A 13,843-nucleotide genomic window follows, 5' to 3' on the forward strand; every position below is an offset into this window, starting at 1 on the left:
TGAAGAAAGGTGGAAGAAGGGCAGATGATGAACTTCCTGGGCCTTTTTCAGTCCATGTCATTCCAGTAGCTGTGGTCTGGGCTTATTGTCAGAGACAGGTTGTCCTACTCTTTTCCTTCATCCTCTTATTGCCATCCCCTACCCTTCAAGAGAATTCCAGAAGTTTCTCTCTGGTCTAGGGGAAGAGATAATACTTCTCTTCCTGAAAGGAAAATATAAAAGAAAAAAACTAGATTATGAATAATCTTTTCTTGACCTTGTATTTTATTTCCTATTTCTTATAGGGATTAGGCTATGGAGATGGTTGACCAGTCTGTAAATTAAAAACAACCACAACAAAAAGCAAAAACAAAATCCCTAAATCTTTGGTAAGCCCTCTCTCCCTCTTTGTACGTCCCTTGGCGTAAATCCCACTGGTTTTTGTCGTGTTCTTGAGGCACATTGTGGTTTGTGGTGCTCTTCTTCTGAAACACCACGGAACTACTGAAGCGAGGGTGGCCCTTGTCCCCTGGTCACCAAGGTTATCACAAGTCCGTTTTCTTTTACTCCACTTTTCAGGGGAAATTCATTACCCTGAAGCACAGGTCTTCCCTTCCCAAGAGACTTGAAAGTATACATCTCTCTTCCAAAATTGTAAAAATCTTAATTTGTAATAAAATCACATGAATGAGTTGTGGTAAGTTTTTGGCAGGATCTAGAACATAATGGTTTCATTTAAACATGAATCACTAAAACGCTGCTTCCTTAACACAATTAACTCAAAGCAGCCCTTATTGTTAGAATTAAGAGATTTCCCCCACAAAGCTCTCTGCCTGACGCAGACTTCCAGTACGAAGGCCTAGGCACCAGGAGCACAAAACATCGCCATAACAAATAAATCAGCTTCTTTTCTCTAAAACACAGGGGAAAAAATGTGTTCCTTCTGGTTATCTCCCTGCAGAGCTCTTCTCAGGTTTCCAGAGTCTCAGTAGACTGATGAAGACACGCATAAGTAAATATACCAAAGGTGAAAAAAAAGGAGAAGTTGAGGAATGTGATTTCCCCTGAGGGAGATTCTTCAGGAACCAGGCGAGGAGAGTGGGAATGTGCGGAGAATGTGCTGTAAACTTCTGTTTTAAAGAGGCCACAGTAGGGCGTGTTCGGCGATGATGAGCCCCGAGATGCGTGGACAGTGTGAGGGTTTAAGGCAGTATCAGTGGGAGCTTTGCTTGGCTGTGGAATCAGTTCTTACACAGTAGTACCGCTGAGTCACAGAAAGGAAAAATGATATTAACATTACTGTCAAATGATGTTTATTTTTAAACAGAGGTGGACTTGACAATATTTAAAAATGCTGAAGAAAATTAAAACACCTTCCCCTCAGTGAAATTCAAGTTTAAAAGACAACGTGATTGGCAACCTGAAAAGTAACTTTTATTTCTCTTTGACAAATGAAGGAAGTTAAAAGACTTCACCTTTTCATTCTCTGTCCTCTGACACTGAGTCTTTCTTTCTGTTGCAAGTTAGTGTTTGGTGGTGAGCAAAGGTGAGGAGGTGTGTGGCCATCCTTTCGTTGCTGAGGACTCTGGGCAGCTCACCAGAGAAAACAAAGCTGATTGGAGAAGGGGGACAAGAAAGTTCATACGTTAAATACTTTTTCTTTTAGGATATGATGGGCTAATTGTAAAATATCAGGCTTTCACATGTTAACACATTCCATGTTTCCCTTTAAGAAAACTTGTAATAATTGTTGAGCTTGATTCTTGCTTTCCAGTAGGAACCTATGATCTTTGTGTGGGATGCCTTTCATGTGGAATGATGTCCAAGGAGCAGAGTAAAGATCTAAGTCACTATTGCCCCTGTAAGAAACATGTACACATCAAGTGGGATACATTTTGAAGGCTACTTTAGAAAATTACATTTTATTTATTTTTTTACTAGGTTAAATATGCATGATACCTGACTTTTAAAAAGTACATAATGGGAAGTCTATTTCCCTTCAACCCCCTGCCTTCAACCCCATAGCTTTTCTTCTCAAAGATAATCATCTTTATATTTTATTTTGTTGTTCCAAAGATAGTTTTTTAGAGGATTCCTTTTAAAACATTCTTTTAACCTTTCTGATAACATCAGGTCAAACTTTTCCTACCAGGGAAAATTGTTTGGCTCCTATTTTTTCTTTTTTTTTGAGACAGAGTCTCACTTTGTTGCCCAGGCTAGAGTGAGTGCTGTGGCATCAGCCTAGCTCACAGCAACCTCAAACTCCTGGGCTCAAGTGATCCTCCTGCCTCAGCCTCAGCTACCCGAGTAGCTGGGACTACAGGCACGTGCCACCATGCTCGGCTAATATTTTCTTTATATATATTTTAGTTGTCCAGCTAATTTCTTTCTATTTTTAGTAGAGACGAGGGTCTCACTCTTGCTCAGGCTGGTCTCTAACTTCTGACCTTGAGCGATCCTCCCGCCTCGGCCTCCCAGAGTGCTAGGATTACAGGCGTGAGCCACTGCACTGGGCCATGTTTGGCTCCTCTTTGAAGAGAAGGAAGAGAATAAGCTCAAATTTTCTTTGGAAAGTGACTGTGCCTCACGACAACCCTGAAAGGTAGGCAGAGCCCACTCCATCTTCCAGATAAGGAAAATTGTGATTTCAGGAGGTTGCGTGATTTGCCCAGCCCAAGAGGCTGTGACTGGTGAAGCCCGGGTTCCCACCCAGGTGCTTGGAGCCTCCAGCACCACTCTCTTCATGTTGCAGAGGTGCTCAACCAACCCACAGGGCTTCTCTGGCACCGGCTGGATGGCTCCAGTCTGGGTACACATTGGCTTTCCTGTTTTGAAATCATGTTCTAAAATAGCTCACAAGGAGCCAAAAAACTTCAATATTATACTAGGACTATCCAGAATTCCAACAAAGCTTTGGGTGCATGAACCCGGATACACACAGGCCCATAATCCCTCATGACCTCCTCATGTCTCCCTGCCCAACTGCCATGGCAGTTTCATGGTCACCACAATTCATAAAAACTCTCTGGAGAGGCTGGGCTTGTTTCTTCTATTCAGCCACAGTAAAACATATCAAGTAAGGAGGTGATTCAAGGCAGACTTGCTCAAAGAGTCTTTTTTCATCACCATTGGCAGTTTATATTTGCAAACATTTTGCTGTGCTCCCACCCCGAACTGTACCCCATGTCATTCTTGAGATGACACATCTGGCAGCAACAACCATGGGGACCTGGGGTTGTCAGGTGCTTTCTCAGTTTCTAGCTGGATTTCCCTCGGTTGAGCACTCTCATTTGTGCATTCTTGATTTGGTTATTCATGGCCCCATCTCTTTCAGGCCATTTGCAAATTTGGCCATGATGGACTTGTAGCATTTATTTTAGAATCACTTTTAAAATAGGGATCATGAATAGTTTCTGAAACATTACACAGGAGGACATGTTGCTCTCCGATTGTATCACCATGTCATGTTGGATTGTCATTAATACATGGTTTCCTCTCCCCCACTCTCCAAGGCTAATAATTTTGACATTATTTTTAGTCCATGTACACAGTTCTGACAACAACAAGGAGAGGAGGAGTATTCTTTTAAAGGACATTCTTTCTGAGCATGGACTTATCATCCATCTGTGTTCAGAAAGAATGCAGTGTGCTGCTGTTTATCCCGGATCCTGCAACACTGAAACATTCCTCATACCTTTGTAGGCACCTAAGAATCAAAGCCCATAAATATCAGTGCGTGTAGGATGCATTTTTTCCCTTGTTATATTAAAAGCACAGCAACATGTCTGACCCAGATTAATATTTTTTAGGATTAGAATGAGTAGAGTTTAAATTGCTTTGCAACTATATCAGAATTCACTGAAATACATTATTAACTATTTTCTTTTCTCACTCCTGTAATAAAGAATGTTCTTGACAGTAATATTCCTTATTTGCAATATTAAAAGAGAAATTATGTGTAGCACCTCGTCCTACTTCCCACCCCTACCCCTCCAGGAAACATGCTTGAAAATGATGAGGTATTTGTCATAGAAACTTGGGACCACAAATGCATTGGTAGTTGAGGCAGGGCAACTGCAGACAGTTGCATGCTTCTGTGGGAGTGGAGACTTAAGGGAGCGGCATAGACCGCCTCACCACTGCAGCAAGACTGTTGACTGCAGCATCCAAGCTCTCTGCACACAGGGCAAAGCATTTCCAAGTGTGTTCTGGTAGGATACCCATTCGGGTATCGAAGCCCTAACCTGGAATGTGAAGGTATTTGGAGGTGGGACTTTTGGAAGGTAGTTAGTCTTAGATGAAAGTGTAAGGGTGGGGCTCCCACGATGGGATTAGTGTACTTACAAGAAGAGGAAGAGAGACCAGAGCTCTCTCTCTCTGGCCTGTGAGGACTCAGCAAGAAGGTGGCCACCTACAAACCAGGAAGAAGACCCTCACTGGATAATTGAATTGGCAGGCACTTTACTGTTGTTTAAGTCTGCGGTCCCCAACCCCCGGTCTGTGGCCTGTTGGGGACTGGGCTCCGGGCTGCAGAGCTCACTCCCTTCCCTCCCCATCCGTGGAAAAATTGTCTTCCATGAAACTTAAAGGATATGGGGGGGGGGGTGGATCAGGGCGTGGTGTACAGCAGGAAGTGAGTGGCTGTGAGCCAGTGAAGAAGCTTCATCTGTATTTACAGCCACCCCCCATCACTGGCATAACTGCCTGAACTCCGCCTCCCACCCCTCCCAGCGCCCCCCTGTGGAAAAATTGTCTTCCATGAAACCAGTCTTGGTGCTGAAAACATTTGGGACCACTGGACCAGCTTATGGTGTTTTACTATGGCAGCCAAAGTGACTAAAACACCTGTATACTCTAATGCTGCTCAGCTACTGAAATTTTAACTTACCATTTTAGCCTTTTACTCAGTGCTGCTGTTTGCTTTGATCTGGGACATTTCTATTTTATTTTATTTTATTTTTTTTGAGAGTCTCACTCTGTTGCCCAGGCTAGAGTGCAGTGGTGTCAACTTACCTCACAGCAACCTCAAACTCCTGGGGTCAAGTAATCCTCCTGCCTCAGCCTCCTAAGTAGCTGGAACTATAGGCACGAGCCACCACACCTGGCTCATTTTTTCTATTTTGTAGTTGCCTGGCTAATTTTTTTTTGTTTTTCTATTTTTAGTAGAGACGGGGTCTTGCTCTTGCTCAGGCTGGTCTCCAGCTCCTGAGCTCAAGTGATCCACCTGCCTCAGCTTCCCAGAGTGCTAGGATTACAGGCATGAGCCACTGTGCTTGGCCTCTGGGCCATTTCTTGTTTGCGACTTAGAGAATCTCTCAGGTCAAAAGTGCTTTTGTTGCTCAGTGGAAGCAGTTATTACTCCAACACCAAGTTCAAAGACTGATTGATGGTAGATTTCCCTAACCAGGGGTATTTAAATTTGCTTCTTACATTTCCCTGATAGTTATTCATAATACTTAATCACCGACACTGTACTAAAATTAATTTCTTCTCCTTTGTTCTTCTCCACTGGATTCTTAGCCTTGTGAATGTTGAGACTTATTCTCTTTTCCTTTCTGCATCTTCTGCACCTAGCACAGTGCCCAGCCCCAACAGGTGCTGAATGAATGATCAAGTAAGGAACATTCTGGAGTGTGATGAGGATCACTTGGTAAAAGCACCTGTAATTCATTCCTAACTTGGTCCCTGAAAAGAGCTAAGGAATGTCCACATAAAAACCTGTACATGGATGTTTATAGCAGCTTTATTCATAATTGCCAAATCTTGGAAGAAATCAAGATGTCCTTCAGGAGATGAATAGGTCAGTAAACTGTGGTACATTCAGACCATGGAATATCATTCTGCACTAAGGAAAAATGAGATGTTAAGCCATGAAAAGATATGGAGGAAATTTAAATGCATATTACTAGGTTAAAGAAGCGAATCTGGAAGGCTACATACTGTAAGTATGATTCTGACTATGTACCATTCTGGACAAGGCATAAAAAGATCAGTGGTTGCCAGGGGTTAAAGAGGACGGAGGGATGAAGTGAAGTGCACAGGATATTTAGGGCAGTGAAACTACTCTGTATGATACTATAATGGTGAATACATGTCATACATTTGCCTAAACCCACAGAATGTACAACCCCAAAAGGGACCCATAATGTAAACTATGGACTCTAGGTGACAATGTTGTGTCAACACAGGTTCATCAATTGGAACAAATGTACTATTCTGGAGGGGGACATTGATAATGGGTGAGGAGGGGAGGGTATGCTTGTGTAGGGGCAGGGAGTGTATGGGAAATCTCTGTGTTTTTCACTCAATTTTGCTGTGACTCTACAAATGCTCTTAAAAACTAGTCTTAAAAAAAGAGCCAAGTTATTCTTTGGATTATGTTTTTCCCAGGGCATCTTTTCCATCCCTTTCTCTTTTCCTTGTCTAGATGGTGTCAAACTCATTTCCTTGCTCTGCCTTAAACTGACCATTCTAACCTGATCAGAAACAAGAAGACTGAGCTAGAAAAAGGGACTCTCCAGAGCTTTGAAGGAGCTTATGGAAGGAATTGGGGAACTGCTTGGCCAGATCTGTAATCTCAAACAAATTATAATGTATACTCAGAATAATTCTAGTACAGACCCTGGAAATTATTATCTGTGACTATCCTCTGTTTAGGCAAGACTATAAAGCTAAGATCAGTGAATATATAGAGAGAGAAAAAAGAGAGAAAAGATTTCTCCAATAGGCAATCACAAGCCCTAAATAATTGCATTGCTTTATGATGTAAATTTGCATGCAAATACATAGAAAACTGTGGGTGGAGTATATATAGATTTTCATAATGTATTTGATAATTCAATTTTCAGTGAAGTATCACAGTAATTTTCTCATTGAGGAAGGAGGATGATTAGTCACCACTGGGGAACCAACTTAAAAACAGGAAATGAAGGGTATGGTAAATAAACAACTTCTCTATGGGGAAATATAAAGGGAACAATGTTTAAGCTCTTGTTTTAACTAAATTCTTTATAAATGATTTTCGGTCTAGGATAAAATGTGAAGCAAACGCCCCAAATTTGTGAATGACACAAAACTTTTTTGGGCTGGGAAGCAAGCCATAAAAAGAGATAAATGTAGGAAGTTCATAAATCTGTATGAGTGGATATAAAAATGGCAACTAGAATAGTTGAGAGGTAACAGCAAAAACTAATATTTACCAAGAACTTACCAGGTATAAGCTGCTGTTTGAATCACTTAACATTTAGTGTTTTACCTGCTCTCATAACTATTTTACCTAGTCTCATATGAAATTAGATTATCCTCATTTTATGAATGATGAAACTGAGACAGTAAGAAGTTAACTTGCCCAAGATCACACACAAATAGTACATGGTGAAGATGGATTTAAACTTAGGCAGGGGAGATTCTGCCTCAAGATGGCTGACTAGAGACATTGGACATGCGCCCTCTCCAGAAAGAAGAACCAAAATTATGAATAATCACATCTCGAATAGAGCATCTAGGAGAGAACACTAGAGTCCAACAGAAAAGTCACAAAAAAACACCTGTGGCATAGAAGGAGAAGGAAATGAGCACTAGCTCTGCCAAAGTCAGCTGGGAGCCCCAAGAAGCTCACTACTGTAAAGAAAGGTTAAGAGAGAACTTCAGCAGTCCATGTCCCCGCTGTGGACTACTGCAGTCTGAACCACAGGGGAGCTCCTCTACTCACATGAACCCTGACACTAATGTTGGTGGTGATTTGGAGACCCTGTGAGGACATTACACCAGACAGGGATTTTGTGCTGGGTCACTCACACTCCCAAGACTTAAGCAGCTGCAGCAGGACACCATTGTGAGAGCACAGCTGTCATGGGACTTCATCCGCCCTGGGAACCACAGCCATCTCCATGTCTCCATATCCCAGAATCCCCCACTGAGATTTCCCAGTGTCTACCCAGAGGGCTACAGCGGCACAGCACTTGCTGAACGCAAAGGTCCCCAGTACTCTAGCGCACAGGGAATACTACTCGCTGGGGAAAGGACTGTGCAGTACACCAAAAAGGCAGCCCCTGGGATAAAGGAAACCAAAGCATGTGCTTTCCAGAGCTTAAGAGCTCCGTGTCTGGGGCTGTGTGAAGCGACTCTGCCCCCAGCACTGGCACAAACTCTATGCTTGGGCTGACAAGTGGAGAGGGAGCTTCCCTCCCCCTCTCCACAGCAGTTGCTGCCACTGGGAACCCAGGTGGATGAGCCTGAGATATGACGGCTGGGTGCAGTGATCCCTCCCCTACTGGCAGAGTGGCCTCTGTGCTTGGGCTTCCATGTAGAGAGTGGAACCTCTTTGCCCTCTCTTCACAATGCTGCAGCTTCAGCTGCCGCTGCTCCTGCTGCTGCTGAAGGCTGAGGCAAGCAAGTCAGAAGGTAGCCTGTCTAGGGCTGTGAGTGCTGTCCATGCCCTTCCTGGTGGCATGGCCTCTGTCCTTGATCATCTGTGCAAAGGGTGGGCTCTTTCCTCACCTCTATGTGACATGGCATAGTGGGCTGAGGATGGCCTGTGAATGGCAACCCTATGTCACAGCCATCACCAAAACCAGCATGCACTGCTTGGAACCCAGAGAGTTTTCCCACCACTGCTACTGCCATCACTCACACCACACTGGCTGCCCTGGGATCTGGCAACCCACTCACCTGCCCAGGCCACTGATCCAACTAACAATATCTGAGCTATCTACCTGGAGGCCCAAGAATTGGCCTGGCTGCTCCCACTAACACCAGTGCCAGCATTTGCAGACCTGGGGCCTAAGAACGGGCACACTCAACTCATTGCTGCCAACACTGGGGCCCAAAGACTGGCCCATCTGGCATTCCTATCCCTAGCAAAACTTCACCAGAGCTGCCACTAATAACTGCATCCCAAACCACTGAGGATATCACAGATACCACTGACACTGTTTACAGCTGAAGAAAGCATATAGAGACTACATTACTATATGCACCCAGAATCAAAGCTAAAGGGCCCTACCCAACCAACACCATTGATACATTTTAAAAAAATTGGAAGAAGCCACTGTTACACCAGAAGTGCAGATATCAACATAAGGACACAGGAAACATGAAAAAGGAAGAAAATATGACACCTTCAAAGGAACACAATAATTCCCCAGCAACAGATCCCAATCAAAAATAAATTTACAAAATCCCAGAAAAAAGAATTCAAAATTATAATACTAAAGAAGCTCAGTGAAACATGAGAATTCTGAAAAACAATACAAACAAATCAGAAAAACAATTCAGAATATAAATGAGAAATTTACCAAAGAGATAGATGTCATAAAAAAGAACCAAACAGAAATTCTAGAACAGAAGAACTTGAGTGAAACACAAAGTACACTCAAAACCTTCACAAATAGACTAGATCAAGCAGAAGAAACTTGAACATAGGTCCTTTGAAATAACCCAGTTTGACAAAAATAAAGAAAAAAAGAATAAAATGGAATGAACAAAGCCTTTGTAATACATGAGAAATAATAAAGCAACCAAATATAGGAATTATTGGTATCCCCAAAGGTGAAGAGAGAACAAAAAGTTTTGAAAACCTTTTTGATGAAATAATAGATGAAAACTTCCCAAGTCTAGAAGATTTAGACATCCAGCTACAGGACACCCAGGGATTCCCAAAAAGATACAACACAAATGGTCTCCAAGGCATGTTATAGTCTAATTGTCAAACATCAATGAGAAAGAGACAATTCTAAAAACAGCAAGAGAAAATCATCCAGTCACCTATAAAGTAGTCCCCATCAGACTAACAGAAGACTTCTCAGCAGAAACCTTGCAGGCCAGGAGAGAATGGGATGCTAAATTCAAAGTGCTGAAAGAAAAACATTGCCACTCAAGGATACCATATCAAGCAAAATTATCCTTCAGAAATTAAGGAGAAATAAAGTCTTTCCCAGACAAGCAAATGCTGAGGGAATTTATCACCACCAGACTAGGCTTACAAGAAATGCTCCAAGGGAGTCTTAAACTTGGAAGTGAAAGGACAATAGTTACCATCATGAAGACACACAAAAAAATAGAACTCACAGATAAAGCAAGCACACAAATGAGGAAGAGAAAATACTCAAATGGTACCACCACAGAAAATCAACAAACCACAAAGTCAAATGATAAGAGAAAGAAAGGAGCAAGAAATATACAAAACAAGCAGAAAACTATTAACAATATGATAGAAACAAAACCCCATATGTCAGTAATAACCTTGAACGTAAATGAATTAAAATTTCCACTTAAAGATGTAGACTAGCTGAATGAATTAAAAAATGGGATCCAACTATATACTGCCTGCAAGAAACACACTTTACTGTAAAGACACATATAGACTAAAAGGAAAAGGGATGGAAAAATATATTTCCATGCAAATGGAAACCAAAAGTGAACAGCATTAGCTATACTTATATCAGATAAGACAGACAGAGTAAAACTTTCCTGTGTTTAAGTCAAACACAGTAAAAAGAGACAAAGAAGGTCATTATATAAAGACAAAGGGATCACTCTAGCAAGAGTATATAACAATTCTAAATATATATGCACCCAACACTGGAGCATCTAGAGTCATAAAATAAATATTACTGGATCTAAAAAAATAGATAGATTCAAATACAGTAATACTGAGGAACTTCAACATCCCACTCTCACCATTAGACAGATTATCTAGACAGAAAATCAACAAAGAAACATTGGCCTTAAACTGTACTTTAGACCAAATGGATGGAACAGACATTTACAGTACATTTTATCCAACAATGGCAGCGTATATACTCTTTTCATTAGCACATGGAACATTCTCCAGGATTGGCCATATGTTTGGCCACAAAATAAGTGTCAAAAAATTTACAAAAATTCAAAATCATATCAAGTGTATTCTCAGACCACAATGGATAAATCTAGAAATCAATACCAAGAGGAACTTTCAAAATTACACAAATACACAGAAATTAAACAACATATTCCTGAATGAGCATTAGGCCAATGAAATTAAGATGAAAATAAAAATATTTCTTGAAATAAATGAAAATGGAAATACAACATACAAAATCCGGTGGGACACAGTAAAAGCAGTGTAAAGAGGGATTTTATAGTGATAAACACCTACATCAAAAAAGCAGAAAGATTTTAAATAAACAATCTAATGAAACACCACAAGGAACTAGAAAAGCAAGAACAAACCAAGCCCAAAATTAGTAGAAGAAAATAAATAATAAAGATTAGAACTAAATGAAATAGAGACCAAAAAGAAAAAAAAGAAAAAAGCAAGGGGTCAATGAAACGAAAAGTTGGTTCTTTGAAAATAAATAAAATTGGCAAACCAATAACTAGACTAACCAAGAAAAGAGAGAGAGAAGACTTAATAAACAAAATCAGAAATGAGAAAGGAGATGGTAAACTGGTACTGCAGAAATATAATACAAAAGATCACTAGAGACTATTATGAACAACTATATGCTAACAAACTGGAAAACCTAGAAAAAATAAAAAATTCCTGCAAACATACAATCTACCAAGATTGAATCAGGAAGAAATAGAAATTCTGAGCAGACCAATAATGAGTAGCGAGATTGAATCAGTAATAAAAAGTCTCCTGAAAAAGAAAAGCCCAAGACTGGATGGATTCACTGCTAAATTCTAAAGAAGAAATAATACTAATGTTCCTCAAACTATTGCAAAAAGTTGAAGAGGAGGGAATTCTCCCTAACTCATCCTATGAGGGACAGCATCACCCTGATACCAAAACTAGGCAAAGACCCAACAAAAAAAAGAAAACTACAGGCCAATATCCCTGATGAACATAGATGCAAATATTCTCAACAAAATGCTAGAAAACCCAGTCCAATAGCATAGAAAAAGATAATACACCATGATCAAGCGGGACATATACCCAAGGATGGTTAAACGTACACAAATGAGTAAATGTGATATATCACATCAAAAAAATGAAGGGAAAAATCCTATTAACATGATCATTTCAATAGATGCAGAAAAAGCATTTGACAAAATTCAACACTCCTTTTTGATAAAAACTCTCAACAAACTAGATATAAGAGGATCATATCTCAAAATAATATGCCATTTTGACAAACCCACTACATATGACAAACCAACAGCTAACATCATACTAAATGAGGAAAAGTTGAAAGTCTCTCATCCAAGAACTGGAATAAGACAAGGATGCCCACTTTCACCACTCCTATTCAACACGGTACTGAAAGTCCTAGCCAGAGCAATTGGGCAGGAAACAGAAATAAAAGGCATGCAAATTGGAAAAGAGGACATCAAATTGTTCCTGTTTGTAGACATGATCTTATATCTAGAAATACCAAAAGACTTCACCAAAACACTCTTAGAAATGATAAATTCAGTAAATTTGTAGTATATAAAACCAACATACAAAAATCAGTAGCATGTCTATACATCAGTAACAAAATAGCTGAAAACGGGCCGGGCACGGTGGCTCACGCCTGTAATCCTAGCACTCTGGGAGGCCAAGGCAGGAGGATCACTTGAGGTCAGGAGTTCGAGAACAGCCTGAGCAAGAGCGGAACCCTGTCTCTACTAAAAACAGAAAGAAATTATCTGGATAACTAAAAATATATATAGAAAAAATTAGCCGGGCATGGTGGCACATGCCTGTAGTCCCAGCTACTCTGGAGGCTGAGGCAGAAGGATTGCTTGAGCTTGGGAGTTGGAGGTTGCTGTGAGCTAGGCTGATGCCATGGCACTCTAGCCCAGGCAACAGAGTGAGACTCTGTCTCAAAAAAAAAAAAAAAAAAATAGCTGAAAAGGTAATCCCATTTATGATAGCTACAAAAAATAAAACGCCTAGGAATAAATTTAACCAAAGATGTGAAAGATCTCTACAAAGAAAACTACAAAGCATTGATGAAAGAACTTGAAGAGGTCACAAACAAATGGAAAGACATCCCATGCTTATGGACTGGAAGAATTAATATTGTTACAATGACCATACTGCCCAAAGCAATCTATGGATGCAATACAATCCTTATCAAAATACCAATGTCATTTTTTGCAAAATAGAAAAATCAATTGTAAGATTCCTATGGAACCAAAAAGAGCCCCAATAACAAAAGCAATCCTGAGCAAAAAGAACAAAGCTGGAGGCTTCACATTACCTGCCTTCAAAACATATTATACAGCTATAGTAACCAAAACAGCATGGTATGGTATAAAAATAGACAAGTAGACCAATGGAACAGAATAGAGAACCCAGAAATAAATCCACATACTTACAGCCAACTGATCTTTGACAAAGCTGCCAAGAACATACATTGGGAAAAGGATATTGTTTTCAATAAATGGTGCTGGGAAAACTGGATAACCATTTGCAGAAGAATGAAACTGGACCCCTATCTCTCCTACACACAAAAGTCAACTCAAGATGGATTAAAGACTTAAATGTAATATCTGGAACTGTAAAACTACGAGAAGGAAATATAGAGAAAACTCTTTAGGACATTGGTCTAGGTAAAGATTTTATGGCTAACATCGGAAAAGCACAGATAACAAAAACAAAAATAGTTTTAGTTTAATACTGTTAATAAAAAGCTTCTACACAGCAAAAGAAGCAATTAGCAGAATGAAGAGACAACCTGTTGAATGGGAGAAAATATTTGCAAATTACTCATCTGACAGGGGATTAATATGCATAGTATACAAGGAACTGAAAAAACTCAATAGTAAGAAAACAGATGATCCAATTAAAAAAAGGGCAAAGGATATGAATAGACATTTCTCAAAAGAAGACATACAGGTGGCCACAGGTATATGAAAAAATGTTCAACATCGGTAATCATCAGGGAAATGC

Source organism: Lemur catta, chromosome 2, assembly GCF_020740605.2.
Source record: "Lemur catta isolate mLemCat1 chromosome 2, mLemCat1.pri, whole genome shotgun sequence".
Taxonomy (NCBI): Eukaryota; Metazoa; Chordata; class Mammalia; order Primates; family Lemuridae; genus Lemur; species Lemur catta.